At 39.0% G+C, this 19,091-nt stretch overlaps 1 pseudogene; it reads right to left on the reverse strand.

Moving 5' to 3' along the window:
• Nucleotides 1-11,395: 11,395 nt before the first annotated feature.
• Nucleotides 11,396-13,241, reverse strand: LOC145096924 (F-box protein At1g47056 pseudogene; annotated as a pseudogene).
• Between the last annotated feature and the right edge of the window lie 5,850 nt (nucleotides 13,242-19,091).

The following is a 19,091-nucleotide window of genomic DNA, read 5'->3' on the forward strand; positions in this document are numbered from 1 at the left end:
GGATGACTCAGTGAGTTGAGTACGGTTAGACTCAGAGTTGTGGGACTCGGCGAGTTGAGTCGTGCTATGGGAGTTTCAGAGCATGGGGACTCGACGAGTCAGCGGGTTGACTCGGTGAGTAGAGTTAGTCTGGAGGGTTGACTTTGACTGAGGACTTTGACTTTGACCAAGAGTTGACCAGTTGACTTCTAGGGGTATTTTGGTAATTATGGGTATTTATTGAGTTCAGTCTTTTGGTATTGATCAGTGGTGGAGTTCGTGTCGGAGGTTGGAGCAGCGTGATCTTATCCTTTTCAGTCAACAGTTGTGAGGTCAGTTATCCTCACTATATCAACAGGGTCTAAGGCACCAAGGCCGGCCCTTTATCGGATTGTAATCCGGGTATTGTTGTTATGTTATTGATTTGCTATGTTGCATCCTGGTAGTTAGGATGGTATATGCTAGTGACCGGTTAGGTCGGTATCCTGGTTAGGATGATGTTATGTTATGTGATCTGCTAGATCGGTTTGATTGGATGCGTATTGTTATATGATTGTATATTTATGTGCACATGGTTGTTGGACTGGAGTTGGGTTGAGGCAGGTCCTGCTTTGTGCTGTAGGCCAACATACCCAGGGCGGACCGGTTATCCCGTAGGCCCAGCGAGCGGTCCGGATAGGCTGTAGGCCCCACGACGGCGGACCAGACATGACGAGGCTCGGAGAGTGGACCAGGCTGACTAGAGGCCCGGTGCAGGCGAACCAGTCATACTGTAGACTCAGAGAGTGGACCAGGTGGATTGAAGGTCCGGTCCGGGTGGACCAATCACACTGTAGACTCGATGTATATGGCTAGACTCGGAGGGTGGACCAGGTGGACTGTAGGCCGGTGTGGCGGACCAGTCACACAATAGACCCGAAGTGCATGGCTGTTCTGTATCGGTTATATGATATGGTTATGATTGTATGTCGTTGGTATTTTGGGGGTATCTCACTAAGATTTCGGGCTTACAGTTGTGGTTTAAATGTTTCAGGTACTTCAAGAGACCGTGGCAAGGCAAAGGCATGATCGTACCGCTCCTCGAGTTTTATGTGTTTACGATGTGGTTTCTGGGAAATACTCTGATAATAAATGTATTGAAAACCTTTTTGTAATAACTTTATGAAATTGGGTTGTTTTTGAAAAGTTTAAATTGGTTGGAATTTTTAGAGTGTTACAATATAAATGAAGTTTACCAACAAAAGTTAACAATCATAAGACAAACATACAAAAGTATTACCATAACACCAAAAATCATAGTTTAAACTTTAAAATCAATCAAACTAACCAACTTCATAAACTCATAATCTAATCTTGCATTGACCTCTTCCCCATATCATTGTCATCCATATCTAACATGTTCAAAGCTTGTGCAATCTCTACATAAACAAAAATGAAAATGTTGTTAGTATTTAATAAAAAGTAATAATTGTATAAAAAAAGAACAACGATTGGAATTTTTTACCCAAAGCTATATCATCATCATTCAAGATGTCATCAATATTGTCAATTATCGGATTTTTAGACTTTCTCAACCAATCTTGGGTGCATAACAAAGCTGCAATTATCAAAGTCAATAAACTAGTCCGATACTCACTTACAACTCTACCACATGTGCTAAACGCGGACTCGGATGCCACACTTGAGATTTGTATCGCCAATATGTCTAAAAAAAAGAATTAAATTGTAACAACATTAATTTATAAAGAAACTATGAAAGACTAAAAAAAGTAATCACCTTTCGCCATCCGAGCAACTGTCGGGAACCTAATCGCGTTTAGTCTCCACCACCCGAGAATTGAAAAATCTTTTTTTATAATTAACTATATTCTCTTTCAAATAAGTTCGAAACTCGTTATCTGTTGGATCCGAGTTGCTACCTCCCGTACAAAGAAAATCACCGAAAAAATCGTTATCATCATCAACATCAATGACTTTTTGACTCGCTTCTTGTTGAGATGATCCACCGTTGTCAAATCGTTTCAAGTATGTCATAAATAAATTCTCCATCATATTCTCAATCTCTCGGACCATTTGATGTGCTTTTATGTCTATGTCCGCGGGGGTCAATGGCGGTTCCATCACTTCCATTTACCCAATCATTTTTTTTAAAAGCATGTAACAAAAAATGTGATTTGGTGTAGGATCAAGTAAAACCTCAAAGTACATAAAACCGTTCATCTTGTTGTATGTACCCCAATACTTGTCGTATTTTATCTTCATGTCTTTTACCATTTCGAGAAACATTGGTTTGGTTGACCAGTTTCTTAAATGTATGTCCACATCTAAGACTTCCCGAATAAAAAGATTTACCAAAGGTTTTGATGTAGCCGAAACAAGCTTTGTTTTTGTCTTGAATTTTTCAAAGAACTTCACCATTTCGGTTACAACTTCAAAGTCATAATTTTCCGGTACTCTACTAAGATCACTTTCATATGATTTATCTGTCAAAGATACATAAATTTCAGAATTATAGTCTAAAATAATATCTAAAAAGTTGAAATATTTCAGCTTTGATAGCTCAACTTTGAAGGATTGTAACTCACTAAATATAATACAAAAATCAACAAAATTATAGTCTAAATTCATCTACAAACTGTGAATTAAACATTGGAAAAAACCACATGTCAATCCAAATTAAAACGAATGAGTTATGGTTGTTTAAAAAATTTCATAGATTACAAAATTTTAAAAATGTTGCTGAAAAGCTGGAATTTTCCAGCTTTGATAGCTCAACTTTGAAAGACTATAACTCATTGAATATAATACCAAAATCAACAAAATTATAGTCTAAATGCATCTACAAACTGTGAATTAAACCTTGGAAAAAACCACGTGTCAATCCGAATTAAAACGAATGAGTTATGGTTGTTTAAAAAATTCCACAGATTACAAAATTATTAAAATGTTGCTAAAAAGCTGAAATTTTTCAGCTTTGATAGCTCAACTTTGAAAGACTATAACTCATTCAATATAATACCAAAATCAACAAAATTATAGTCTAAATTCATCTACAAGCTGTAAACTAAATGTTGGAAAAAATCGCAGGTCAATCCGACTTAAAACGAATGAGTTATAGTTGTTTAAAAAATCCTACAGATTACAAAATTTTTAAAATGTTGTTGAAAAGCTGAAATATAACTTAAAAATAAATATTACCTTTTATGCCAAATTCCATAAATTCCTCTCGTAACTGGTATGCGGACTTCAATAACTCAAAAGTCGAGTTCCATCAGGTAGGGGTGTCACCATATAGAAACTTCTTCGTTTGTAAGCCACAATCTTTCATCGCCTTCTTGAACTTGTTTATTCTTTGTGGTGACAATCTAATATACCGTACCGCCTTTTGGATACACTCAACATGATAGTTTTGGTATTTTAGTCCATCCTTTACGATAAGGTTTAAAATGTGGGCTATACACCTAACATGGAAATGCTTTCCATCATCGTAAAGATTGGGCAATTTTTTTTTACCAAAAAGTCAATTGCTTTGTCGTTTGTAACGGCGTTGTCCAAGGTAATGGTCATGACATTTTTCATTCCCCATCCGTGAATACAATCGAGTAATTCTCGGCCCATATCCTCTCCCTTATGGCTTTCTATCTCCCTAAAGTTTATAATTCTCTTGTGCATTATTCAATTCTCATCTATGAAGTGAGCCGTGACCACCATGTAAGTAGTCATTTGACAAGAAGATATCCAAGTGTCCGTTGTCAAATGTATAGCGGTGTTTGGGTTACTTAAAAATTGAAGCATTTTGCTTCTTTCTTCTATGTAAAACTTGGGAACATTCTGGGATATCGTATGTCTAGATGGCAACACGACCTTAGCATTAAGTGCGTTGGTGAGGGAGAAGCAAAAATCGTAACCCTTACTTGAGTTTCATCACCATCATCTCCAATCCAATTAGCATTCTGGTTTTTTGATTCCATTACTTCTAAATCGACACTTGAGTAGTTTGAGTTTCACATAAATCGATTTTCACTTGAGAGAGGGAGAAGCCGAGAAGGACAGAAGGTTGAGAACTTGAGATCGTTGAGACTTGAGAGAGTTGAGAAGGAACAAAACTTGTAAAATCGAGAATTGCCACTAGCGAGGTTGCGACTTGGAGAAGGGGTACGTCTGACTTCACGCTTGGATTCTGATGATCGAAGATTCGAAGATATATTCTATGCGTCTTACGAATACTTAGTTATGGGTAGGGAAGAAAACTCTAAGTCATCAAAGACTCAAAGCAAATTAGCAAAGCCGACTAAATTGAAATTTTTTTTAAAGCGGGTCCAACCGATTCTAAACCCGGTAAAAACCGAACCGAACCGAGAAAAAATCCGGACCGGTTTTGATGAAATCTTAAAACCGAGAACCGGTCCGGGGGTCCAAAAAACCGGTCCGGCCCCGTCCACCGGTCCAAATGCTCACCCCTACTTCATGGTATGGAAAAGGTGATTTTACCCTCACATGTCTCACACGTATTTAGACTTAACAGAAGAAAAGTGGTCGAGTTCGCCATAAGAACGATTCGTTAAAAGTTTTCAAACTACATGAATCATCCTTGAAGACAAAAAATAAATAAATAAAATTATTTTGGAAACTGTTATCATAAGATAAATTGAATTAAAGAAAAAAATTAAAAACTAAAGACCACATTTTAATTTATCTCAAACTATAAGGTATGTTTGTGTAATATATATATATATATATATATATATATATATATATATATATATATATATATATATATATAAAAGTGCGGGTGAACAGTATTTGGGTGTGATTGGTGGGATTTGTTTAGTTTTTTTATTTTGTTTCCTATCTGGCTCTTGTCTTACATGTGCACAGCCTTCTCATACTGAGAGGATACGATACGTGATCTCTTCCTTTGTTTCTTCTCGCTTACTCACCCTCAATCATACTCACTGGATCCTTCCACCGCTTTATCTCCTTCGTCTATGTTTTCTCTGTTGCCAAGGCACCACAAATCCCATTTTCTTTTCGGTTTCTCTCAACCGACTGCCCTGGAAGAAACCCATTAGCTTCTCCTTCTCACGCCTTATCGGCTTTTAGACCTGGCAATGGGGCGGGTTTGGAGCGAATCGACCTTGATCCAAACCCTTTTAACAAATTTTAAAATCCGATCCAAACCCGCTCCGTAACCCGCAGGGTTTTGAATAATCAAACCCATACCCTTATCCACCGGATCAACAGATATCCAAACCCGCCCCGTAACCCGTAGGTTTTTTGAATAATCAAAAACATTTTACTTAAATCATAAAATCACATTTATTAAGTAAAACTAAGTGTTGATTTAGAAAACGCATTATGTACTCGAAGACTTTCTATTGGAATTAAAATCATTATTTTAGTTACTTCTGATTGGTTTTTGACCGTCGATTTCATTGATAGGGAATAGGATTACAAACTTTCTTCCGGTTGATAAATGAACTTATTGATTTATAAATGAAATTGGTGATTACATGATGATATATAAATGAAATGAAATCATGGCTCTTGGGAGAAGACTGGAAGTCTAGAAGTTGAGTCCTCGAGTCCTATGTAAAAACAGTTTAGTCTTTGGCCTTTTCTCTTTGGGCTTTCGATTGGAATTTAATGTAAACTTTATGAAATATAAAATATAAATGTATATTTCTAAAATTTATATGGGGCGGGTTATAAATGGAGCGGATCGGTGATGATCCATACCCGACCCTTTTAATAAAAGGGTTAGCGGGTAAGGGTCGTTAACGGGTAAACGGATCAAAAACTATGCTCCAAACCCGTATAATTGTTAAGGGTTTGGATCGGATCAGGGTCAAAACCCGCTCCATTGCCAGGCCTATCGGCTTTGTGTAGCCACCTTCGTTCTCTTCAAATGCCTTGGTTGCTTGCAAATAGCTGTAGGTTTTGAGCTATTGATGTACTCCATCACAGGTATCTGTTTCCATTTGAAGCAACCCGATATCCCACCTCCCATCGATTGATATCACCCCCGATCCATTGTTTTCTTCTCCATTTGTTCCCTGTTTTCTCTATCTCCACCGCATCTGTCTTCAATCAGCCTCCGTCCAATCGACCCACAAATGTTACCGACTCCGACTATTTTATCGTCTTGATTGCTTATATGAAGGCATCTTACCTTCCGATATCTTAAGTCGGTTTCGTCCGTACCGTCTCCTCCCACCTCCAGTGTCATCCAATCGAACGTTTAGAGTGATATTTATACCAAATCGATCTCCAAGAAACTAATTTTATACGGTATGTGGAACTGTACCTTCGATTTCATCTACTGCTTCATCTAATTTTTGTGTACTTAACTTGGGTGACCATCTCCTGCCTCCGCTAGGGTTCTTCAAAAAGGTGTGTGTTGGATTGAGCCGAATTCTGGGATTTCTTTGATAACTACTGGATTACCACCAACTGCCGTCGGAGCTCCGCCAATCTGTCCGGAGATATGATCAGTATAAATGGGTGGCAATGTTAGTTTTGGATTTTCTATTATTCTCTTCTTTTATCGATGTCTTCTTTCCTGTTTTCTGTAAATTTTGGGGAAATTAAAGTCAATGAAGAAAGAAATTGAAAACAGTATTGTATCATAAAGATTTGGGGAAGGCAATCTCAATTTTTTTTACCCGGTGGTGAGCGAATGAGCTATCCCCGCTATTGATGAAAACAAAGATAAAGGAAATATAATATACCGTTAAGATGTCCTTTAAAGAAATACAAATTATGAAGCTTTATTAGTGATTTTGATATACTATATTATTTCCTACTTATATACTATAATAGATTTGTTACATAATCTTTTCATTGTTGGAGGTATACTTATTACTTAACCTCATAAAATAATGCGGATCGATCATATAAATAAATTTGACATTAATTTAAAGCTATACAACATTAATAAACATCCTTATATTAATAAAAGAGTAGTTTTTTTGTCATGTGTCATTATATTAGACATTTTAATTAATGTGTTGCCACTTGTCAATTTATTACTTTTCCATTTTAAATTTATTAGACCTGCTCATTAATGTGATTCTATTTTAAATTTTAAATTTTAAATTATTGTTTTCATTAATTCACAAATAAAAAATATCTAATATATATTAAAAATTAATTTTATATATTTATTTGAATCAATGATTATAATTTCACATAACTAATAAGAATATCTCTTAAATTAATAATTTATTTAAAATAACTTATTAATAATTTTGAGTTTTTACTATAAAAGTTTGATTAATTTTATAACCGTGGTTCCCACGGGTTATAAACTAGTTACTTAATAGAATTGGACAAGAGAAGGCTCTCTATAATTCTTTCCCATTTTCAGGAACTTTTGTGGGTATACAAGTTGTTGTCGTCTCTTAAGCTTGGTATGGCGGAAGCTACAAGACTTTGTAATGCACTTGCCTTGCTTCAGGTAACTATTACTGAACATTAATTTCTTTTCCTATTGAAATATTTTTTCCAATTCTCCTTCTACTCTACAATGTGTATGTGTGTTTGTTGTGGCATGAGAAGAAGGGAGAGTAAAAAGCAACACTAAAAACAAAAATATCAACTTAACCAAGCAAATATATCAAATGCACTAACTATTACAGTTTGAATTGGAAATGGAATATGTATTAGAAATTGACAAAAATATAGTATAAGATTTAGTTATTTTGTATATTAGGAAATTATGAAAATTGATTTTTGGTGGGTCATTCACATGTTGTAAAATACTACTGTGTGACTGAAAATGGTTAAAAGATTCATATCTTACAACTTCTTTATGTTGAATTCTTTTTGTCACTGTAACAGAATGTTCAAGACCCTAGGCTTCTAACAAAGGGTAAAAGAAGTTGATCCCATCACCATCAACAGTAAAGTCACTGGATTTTTTATAAAAATCTTAAATTGTAAGATTTACGTTAATCCTTTGAATTTTTTTATAAAGGGGCATAATAAAACTTCTGCACATGTGGTATTAGGAGGTTAGAAGATGATTTTCATTTTTCCCAAAAAGAACATTTTATGTTTATAAGCAAACTTTTTTATTATGGTTCCACTTGGTGGCTTATTGGTTGCATGCCATAAGTGAATGTTCATATTATATTTTCATGTGGAATGGTAAAGTATTGAAACTTTTTTTTTATTAAGCCATGTGAACATTTTGAAGAACAATCATTTTTTTGTTATTTTTTTTCATTCGTCTGTTATTTGGCTAAATGTTTGAGAGGGAATAAGTTGATTTAAGTTGATGCATAACAGATTTACATTGAGTTTTTTGGGGAAACACTAAAATGAGGTATCCATGACATGTCGAATGAAACAACCGATAATTGTTCTGCTAATTTTTGTTTCTGGGAAGTTTGTTCTTACAGGAACTAAGGTGTGATAATTTACGTAACCTTTTTGAATGTTTGATTCTATAAGTTCACTTTAATCTTTTCTTATTTTGCCCTTTCAGGTTAGAGATGAAAGTTATACTACATTTGAGAACATATATATTTCTCATGTCTGAAATGAAGGCTAAAGACATCACATACTAGATTTTCAGCTTTTGGATTTGCAATTTATTGTTGGCATCTTTGTTTCACCTAATAAAATCTTTCCGTTTTGTTCATTTTTTTTACGTAGCTTTGCGATTCTTCCCTAGTTTAATCTAATGATTATCTATTTAAATGCTTAAATAAGTTCTTTTATTATTATTATTATTATTATTATTATTATTATTATTATTATTATTATTATTAATGGTATGTAGGCCTGTTCCAGAGGGTGGACAATAGGAGCGACCGCCCGGGACCTATCGTTTATAGGGGCCCAAAATTTTTATGTATTTTATATATATAATGTTACATTTAGAAGCTAGTACAACTAAATTTCTTTCAATTATTAAGTTATTATAAAAAAAATTGATGAAATATGTGTATTTTAAGGGCCCTTTTGTTCCTTTTCGTCACGGACCCAAAATATGTTTGGAACGACCCTGATGATATGTTTACGATGGATATCATCTTAAAAAAAAAGAAGCAATACCTAATACTACTAGAATAGAACTAGACAAGAAGCTTTTTGGTAAATGCTTATATAAGTAATCCCAACCCTAACACTAGTTAAATATGATTGTTAGTAGTTAGTAAAAAGATATCCCGGACTATTCACGTATTCTTATGTATGAATATGAATTCTCTTTTTCCTCAACCAGCCTCCCACCGCTTAAATTCTTGATGCGTGTAAGCAAATGAGATAAGAGTTTCTGAACTTTCCAATTTCTCATCTAGACCATCAAGCTCTCAAACTTTTCTTTTTGGCACAAAACTCTTCATACTTCAATTTATTACTTCAATGTTAACATGTATCTCTTATTTTGAGATACCAAATACTTTTTTCAGTATTTTCTTACGAATTACAGTTTTCTCCAAATGAACAAATACCGTCAAAATACATATTTTATCAAATATTTCTTTCTACTAATTTCATAAATAACACCTCAAGAATATCAGTAATTTTTGACAGATTCACAAATCTCCTTGCAACATCTTCAACATCCACAAAATTGATGTAAACTACAATGTTTCTTTAGATTGCATTTAAACAAAACTTTAGAACTTGTATAATATTTGATGTTCATTAGACTAACAGTAGAAAAAAATAATAATCCAAAAAGATCTTTTTCTTGCTCATTTATTTGATGTTCATTAGGCTTAAAAAGCTTGCGTGGTGTTGTGTCTCTCATTATAATTTATAAACACAGGTTAACGACTGAAAACATATTAATAATACTAAAGGGAGAAAACTTGCCAATGAGGTGAAAGTGCATGGACTATTTTTGTAACTTACACCGTACAAGTACCTACACCAACTTTGTCTCGAAGATCCCATTTACACATGCGAAGGGGCATAAAAGTCAAACGTAAGAACAAGTCAAACCGAGGAATAAAATTGTCGATAAGCATAACTGGACTTCAAGTTGATCGATTATTATATATTTCATCATTTCCTAATTATTGATTTATAGATCGGAAAACCCTCATCTCATAAAGTCAACTGCCACAAGAGACGATCAAGAAAACCATTTATATCAGCTTCTTCTTCGAATTAAACCCCACAAATCAACTCCGGCGATGGTTGGTGCACCCATTTCTTCCTCCTCCTCCTCCTCCACCGCCGCCGCCATGGACTCATCTAGATACGCTCCACCTGCACAGGCGTATGCAACACCTGGCGCCGCCCTTTCCACTGTCCAATCCTCCCATTACTCCGCCATGCCACAGCCAACAGCCACCCCTTACAACCCCATGCCAGCTTCCCCTTACGGCGGCATGCAACAACAAGCAGCCGCCCCTTACCCGGCTGTTCCGCCACCAGGTCCGGCAACCCACTACCCTAGTGCACCTCCGGCGAACTACACAAACGCACCATCTGTCTATCCTACGGCGCCTCCTGGTATGTCTGGATCTTCCTCTTTCCCATCTTACCCTCCGAATTCGAATCCTATGGCATCACTTTTACCATCTTACCCTCCAAATTCTGCTTACCCTCCTACCGGATCAAACAATTTTCCCGGAACATACCCTCCGACTTCCGGTAACTCAACTTATCCTCCTAATTCATCCCCTTTTCCAAATTACCAAAATGCCCCCGCCACATACCCACCCTCAACCGCCACATATCCACCACAGACAACATACCCACCACCATCAACCGCCACGTATCCACCACAGACATCCGCATATCCACCACCACAAGCCGCCGCGTATCCACCACAGACGACATATCCAGCACCACAAGGCTACCCTCAACAGTCGGCACCACCAGCAAATTCAGGTGTCTGGCCACCACCTCCTTCCATCGGAGTGTATCCACCACCACCACAGTACTAAACTCTCATCGTGATAAATGCAAGAAAAAGCAGAGTACTTTTATTTTGTTTGTGCATTATAGCATCTCTATTTTCATTGCTTCGATTACATGAGCTTTATACTTATGAATAATTTATCCAATTATAACATTGTATTTTCAATTACAACTTTGAAATAAATTGTTCAATATTTGGGTCAAATTATTATAACTGTGTAGATTTTTTTGACGTACAATGTTGTAATCGAAAGAAATGAAAGCTAAATGTTATAATAAACAAATCAATGAGAGTCTGTTGTTATTTCTTTGTATTCATCCACAATATCCTTTTTGGTGTCTGTATCATTGAACTTAATAAAGCACTGTTTAGAGGATAAACACCATCGATTTCCTTTTTTTTTTTTATGAAATCTTGTTTTCAATTTATTGATCTTAATTTCAAACCATGTATGAAAATCTTGTTTCCTCTCATTTCCATCATGAAATTTTCAAACATTAGAATGCATAAATAAGTAAATAACAAGCTTCATAAAAACAAAAAAGCAATAAATGCAGACTGATTTTCGAATGCATAAGACTAAATGCACAAAACAAGCACACAATTAAAAAGTCAAACAAGAATTATAATGCAAACCAGAAAATTTCCACTCATTGACTCCGAGAGCCACCATTGAAACTTGACCACTTCCTCAAGGTTTTCCCAGCAATAAACCCTAATCTAGCTTTGAATGATGTTGATCTAGTAGTGGTATTGCTAGAACTGGCGCCACCACTTTCGCTGGTGGCAGGAGGGTTCTCCACCGCTCCATCACTGGCGGCATCCTGGCTTTCAACTTCGGTGGTGTCCAAATTGACAGCCAGTGACTCCCGACTAGCCCTCAACCACCCGGCACCATCACCGGTGACTCCACGGCACTTCTTTACCTTAACTTTTACCAAATTAGGGCAACCACCTGCAAGTGCTTCCATTCCATGATCAGAAACAGGGCAACTCTTGATGCAGAGCTTCTTCAAAGCTGTGCATTTCTCAGCTATGCAGGAAATCTCAGCATCCCCAATTGTTTCACTTCCACATAATGCTAATCGCTCTAACTTCTGGCAATTTGTAGCTAGGAGTTCTAGGCTTACACGAGTAGAATTAACACCGATAAGCACTAGCTCCTGAAGGTTAGGGCAGTGTTTGGAGACGCCGATCAACCCTTCATCGTTTATTCTGTTGGTTTTCCAGCCATCGATGTGAAGCTTCCTCAAAAGCTTACAGTTCTCAGCAACAGAAATTAACCCTAAATTTGAACAATCTGGTGTTTTCAAGATGTGCAATATTTGCAAGTTTTGACAACGGGAAAGTGCTGTGAGCCCAGCATCACTCACCTGTAGCCTTTCCAGATGGACTTCGATCAATCCCTCGACGTGATCAGTGACAAGCTCCAGTAGTTTATCCCAATCTCCGGAACACCTAAACAGCTTTAGTGTTGTGAGATTTTTCGCCCCCATTATCAGTGGTCCAAAACACTGTGCATTGTAGAGATCCTTCAAGCAGATGAGTTTAAGAGATGATGCGGATAAACCAGGTCCAATTGGTTCCGCTGCCGCTGCTGCTGCCGCTCCCGCTCCGTCACTGATGCCACGTAATCGCTTCACCGATAATTCTTCTAGAGCCGAGCAGTTATCGAGGATAGCGTTCATTCCTTTAGCACCGAAAGTGCAAGATCCACACGAAAGCCTCTTCAAACCTTTGCAGTTCTTCGCAAAACTGATCATCCCTAAGTCCGTTACTTGTCGACATGATCGGAGTTTGAGGCGCGTAAGGTTTTGGCAACGTTGAGAGATTAAAATTAGCCCTTCGTCGCCGATGCTCACGGATCTACGGTCACATTTGAGGGAGAGTTTCGTGACGGAGTCAAATCGAGAGAAGAGAGACGGAACGACGGAAATTAGTTCCGATTCAGCGTTGAGAGAGAGACGGTGACGACTCTGTCCCTCGATTTCAAGCCACCGCCGGCAAACGAGTGAACATTGCTTCCGATCGCCGGATCCGAGTAACTGGAAAATGCAAGCCAGACACGCGTCTGGAAGAATTGATATATCTCCGGAATCACATTCTTCCTCCTGAACCTTTTCCTCCGTTAAAAACGAACGAAGTTCCTTGGGATCTTTAGGCGCTATCGCCATCGATCTGCAACTGTGATCGACGACGTTATCTCTTCGGCGATTAGCAATTCCGGTTGTAATTGAGTGTGACTGGCCCATCCACGGCGGAGACGGCGTCTATGTCACGGCAATTGTCTCCGTCGGCGGCAGCAAATCACTGCTCACACTATTATTGTACATTTGAATTGGATGATGCTTTTTATCAAAAAGCGATGGAAAATGGACTTGAAAATGTGATTTAAACACGGATTTTAAAACCTTATTTTACTACTTCGGTTTACGTGGCAGATAACTATGATGACGTTTACTGTTGAGTGGTTAGGATGTATGATCAAGGAGGGAGCAAGATAAAACCTGTGAAGGCGACCGCATTGGAACATAGCTCAGCGTTTATGGGACCTTTGACTGCTCATATGGTCTTCAGGAGAGTGTCATGGTGTGACGGAACATAGTGGCATGGTGGAATGATTATGATTTTGAAAAAACATTAAAAAAAAAAAAAAAAAAAAGAATGTGCATAAATTTGGCTTATTCTATAAGTTTTTTTAATGTCTTTTCAAAATCATACCAAGTTTGTTTATAAAAAAAACTTATCATTATATAAAAATATCTTTAACACTTATAAAAATAAATAAATAATTAAATACTTTACCTTTATATCTTAATTTTTTATTTTCCGATATTGAATAACAATTTTTATATAAAATAGCTTTTAACATTAAATAAAATAAATATATAATAATAAATATGTTTCTTTCATTTTTCATCTTTGTCTTCTTCAAATCTTCTTTAAATCAATCATCCAATGTATCGTCAAAGAACGTCTATGTATATAGATGTTTTACCTCTAATAATGTATGCATTCTTTAACAACATTGTAATACACATAATTTTTTTTTTACATATCATGTAACAAAATATAAAAACTTACTGGGGACATAATAGTAAATTTTTCCATATTCCTGTGCATGAACCTTTTTACCAATATTACACACAAAAATTATTGGTAACATCTGAATTTTTAAAAGATCTAAATTTCTAAAAGGGTCTGAAATTTTAAAAGCTGAATGTTTAACATGTTGTTTGGTTGTGACATCTGAATTGCTATGCTAAATTATTAAAATGACCATTTTACCCTTCTATTTTATCTTTTATTGAATTCAAGTGTTTGTTTATCACCATTCTCTGGATCCGCGCGCGCGTGCGGGGGGGGGGGGGGGGGGGGGGGGGGGGATAGTCCCCAGATATAACGTTCTACCTTTTTGTTTTTCGGGGTGACCATCCCGGGACATAGCACCGCCAAATCGTTAAACCTAGCAGTGTAGGCTGCTACATCAAAGTCCGTCATCGTGAGGTTCCAGAGTTCCTGCTCCAGCTTCTGAACTTCCCCCCTCGAGCAGTATTCTTCTAGCATCATGATTTTTAAATCCTTTGAACTCATAGAGTTGGCCACAGGGAGAGTTAGTGATTTGACGTGGCCATTCCACCAGGAGAAGGCCCCGTCAGCGAATATGCAAGTCGCGAATTTGACCTTACTTCCTTCCGGGCACGAACAAATTTCGAACACCGATTCCGTCTTCTCGAATCATCTGGTCAAGGCAATGACACCTCTGTTGCCATAAAAAGGCTTGGGCTTGCAATTCGAGAAGTCCTTGTAGGAGCATCCTCTTCGGTGTCCATAACTTTCGCCATGATTAGAACTGGTAGTACCGTTTCCATTCCCGTTTGTACCATTAGTACTGAGTTGTGCTATGGCGGTTTCCACGGCGGCTTGGAATGCAGTGGAGTCCATCTGTAGAGTTGGTGGAGTTGTTGGTGTGTTGCCGACACGTCTGATACTCCTATGCAGTGGCATTCTTCTGCCATAAAGTTTAAAGATGGAACGATGGTAAGTCCTCGATAATGGTTATAGGTCGGGCATTATCGAAATGGAATGTCTCAGTTATGTGGAAGAGCTCCTTCACGGCGGAACCTGAGAGGTCACACAAGTGAAAAGGATGTCAGCCGTCGTCCGGGAGGAGATCCCGAAAAGACGCTCCGACAGTCAAGTTAGTCTAGAGAGTATGAGAGAATTTGGTAATACGTGACTGGAGTTGGGTTCACTTACGTTGGCTGAACCGAGTGTTAGTCCTTTTATAGTGAGGATCCTCCTCGGTCCGGGGACAGGGACTGTGGTCCCGACAGGATATGTCGTCCTCATTGGAGGCTCTACTCCACATTCGTATCCCGGCCTCCAATTGGTTCAGGCGATTGTGCTATGTCAGTATGTTTGGACGCTTTGTTGCCTGAATTCGTTGTCTTTGGAATGTAGCTAAAAGACAATTATTGGCGAGGGCAAGCTTTCTACGCGATCGCTGCGCGGGGGCTTGGAGCTACCCAGGTCGCTGCATCGACTCCTTCGCTAGAGGCGCTCTGCCATGACTCGCTTGTTTTTGGTCCGCTCTGAGGAGCGTGTCATCAAGTCCCCCAGTCCAGTAGTCATCGCGTATGCTGGCTAGCTATGATGGTCTAGACTTAGCTACTGACACGCGTCATACTGTAACACCGAAAAATTTTAAATTTATTTTATTCATTTTTATTTCATAAAAATGCACATTTTCCTATATAAAAACTTTTTATTTAAAAATCATCAACAAGGTTTTCAGAACATTATGAAATTCCAGGATCTGTATTCATCACTCTTTTCTCTTGTGTGTGTACAATCGAGCCGCCGCCTTCCAGCGATTCTGGAGAACCTGAAACACATAACACATAACACGGTAAGCACAAAGCTTAGTGAGTTCCCCAAAATACCACATACAACACATACGCCACTCAAGGCTACAATATGACCCTCCGGTCGGTGTGTCTTAGCGGAACCCTCCAGTTCCGTATCGTTGGACCCTAAGGTCTGGTTTGTATCGTTGGACCCTCCGGTCCGGTCTATAAACTTCGCATAGCATAAATCACAAAGACATGATGCATAACATATCACATGTAACATAATACCCAATGTAAGCACATAAGACCCTCCGGTCACACATAACTACCACTCAAGGTAACGTATAGTGAGAAGACTCACCTTGGGTAATTCTTGAAAAGTCTCGAACTCGAAATACCGATCTAGCCGCCGCCTAATCACATAAATAAATAACTCTAAATTAGCAGTGGCTCTCAAAGGCTAAACAAGTCTCGTACTATGCTTCCCAAAAGGGTAAAAGACCATTCTACCCCTCCCCTAGCCCAATAGTCCACTGGTTGACTACACCCTAAAAGTCAACGGAAGTCAACGGTCCAACTTTGACCAGACTCGTCGAGTCAGGCAACGACTCGGAGAGTCCACACGCGTAATCAGATTCCTCACAAGGTCTCACTTGACTCACTGAGTCACCCACCCAACTCGTCGGGTATCAACTGATCACGAAACTCGGGTAAACTCGATCCGACTCGTCGAGTCCTCCTATGGACTCGACGAGTCTCCTCCATGACCAAACTCATATGACCTTCTGAGGTCAGATCTGCTTCACCAACTTGTAGATCTATCCTTCTAGCACCCACAAATCACGTAAAGGTCCAAACTTTACGTCCATGCATCATGATTAGAGCCATAAATGAAGAAATAGCCATCTAAATGGAAACCTAGGCTCAAACTCTCTATGTGACTGCATAAAGCTAAACATAAGGGACTCTTTGGACCTCCCATGGTCCAGATCTAAGGCTTATTCCACATTGGGACCTCAAACATTCCATAAACCTCTAAAGAGAATGGTTAAGAAACCCTAGATTCATGAAATCAACATCAAACAGGAGAAATGGTCCGATTTGTTACCTCAAAGTGAAGCTCCAGGCTTCATAACCTCAGTACATCAACCCCCTCTGGTCCCTCTTGCTAGAATCTCATCTTCTCTTTAGAAATGACACACTAAAATTCTCAAGATGGCTCTTCTTTACTCTCTAAGCTCTCAAGGATGATTTAGGGTTTCTCCGGGGTAAGGATAGCCGCAATTGAAGACCCTAAGGCTCTTTAAATAGGTCCCAAACCCGAACAATTAGGGTTTTCCTCCACAGCGCCGACTCGGTGAGTCCAATGCTCGACTCATCGAGTCCATTCATTTAAACACGTCACCTGATCGCGCCCCTACTCGACGAGTTAATCCACCAACTCGCCGAGTCCCTTCAATTAAATCAAAATATATAAATAATATAATACATACCCAAGAATCTGGATGTTACAATTCTCCCCCACTTGAATTAGATTTCATCCTCGAAATCGCTCCTTGACCCCACATAATTAGAATCCAATAACCCGAAAGATACCACCGTATGATCTCATACCACACCAATATCACTAAAGAGGACACCTCCTGTACGAATTATCCTCATGCCACCTTCCACCAGAATCATCAACTCTGACAACTTACTGTTCCTCTGATTCTTCCTAACGAAAACCATCGATCGGCTATCGATCATCCATGCCATTCGCACCACGTGCTCCTCATCCCGCTCAAAGGAGCGAAAGAATCACGCTACACAGGGAACCCATCCCATGCACTATCATCGAAATCTCGTCTGAACAAAGACTCTCAAAACCTTGCCTTCGAACTCAGGGAAATGTTTATGTTTAATCAGAATCATCTACTGACGTATAGCAATCTCAAGCTTCAACTTCCTGCCAGATCTCCCTTTCCAACCCTGAGCACCGGGTTACCTACGACTTTCACTATTGAACCTCCCAAGAAGATCCATGCATGACCCACCACGTCCTTCTCACAACAAGTGTTTCAACCCATGGTGACACACAAGTCACCAATTCTCGCTATCCCCAGCAAACACTAAAATCCACACTCGAATATTAGCTCACTCCTGACACTTGACATCTAAGGCTCAAGAATTTCGTGCAACTCACTGCACTATCCCATCCAAACACTGAACCTCTGGCCTCAATTCCAGATGACAACTAACTTTTCAGAAAAGTACTCATTCTCTGAATCTGAAACCTCATATCGCCTTCCTGGCACACTACTAAAATCAAACTCATCTCAAGAGTTTGATCAATCCTTGGGTTGGACTACTCGCCCCAAGAACCACTCATTTCGAGACTGATGACTCGCAACCCACACTTAACTCACTCATCTACAACAAACACGATTCCATCCAATATAACCACTCCAGACAAATGAGATAACCACAATCTCGTCCCTGATTTAACCATCAGGCTCCCATACCTCATATATTTGGGCTACCCAAGCCAAACAACCTTTTTGCGTTATGCTCTGATCATAGAATAGTTTATCCCAACATTCTCTTATTGACTAGAGAGTACTACCACCCTCGTAGTATCTCAACCCTTCCTTGATTAGTGCATGTTACGGCTCCCCATGGCATCACTACAACCTCTCTCTAATCCGTGAGTACTACGGCTCCCCGTAGTATCACCCCAACCTCTATGATCCGTGAATACTACGGCTCCCCGTAGCATCACTACAACCTATCTCCGATCCGTGAGTACTACAGCTCCCCGTAGCATCACCCCAACCTCTCTGATCCGTGAATACTACGGCTCCCCGTAGCATCACTACAACCTATCTCCGATCCGTGAGTATTATAGCTCCCCGTAGCATCACCCCAACCTCTCTGACCCGTGAATATTACGGCTCCCCGTAGCATCACCCTAACATCTCTGATCCATGAATACTACGGCTCTCCGTAGCATCACTACAACCTCTGCTCTAAGCCACTGAACTGCGGCTCCCCACAGTCTTACCGCACCAGCCCTTACCTCTTCATAATCTCACTTTCACGTAGACGCCACACCGCGATCATGAACTTATGCCCTGCGGACCGGCCATGCATAGGTGTACACACCTACTCAAGCTATGCACTGCTATTTCTGACAGCATCCGAACACACCTTTCCCTGCTGCAAACCACCTTCCCGAATAATCTCACCTGATGTCATTTGGGCATAGGGTTCTCACCGGAACCGTACTCACTTGATACCCACTATCTTCCTCCGACTCACAATTCCAAAATCATCCGAACTTAATGACAGCATATTCCGATACTTCAGGACACCATCACAACATCCCACGATGC

The sequence above is a fragment of the Lactuca serriola genome, chromosome 4 (genome assembly GCF_051521515.1).
Source record: "Lactuca serriola cultivar US96UC23 chromosome 4, Lser_US96UC23_V15, whole genome shotgun sequence".
Classification (NCBI taxonomy): domain Eukaryota; kingdom Viridiplantae; phylum Streptophyta; class Magnoliopsida; order Asterales; family Asteraceae; genus Lactuca; species Lactuca serriola.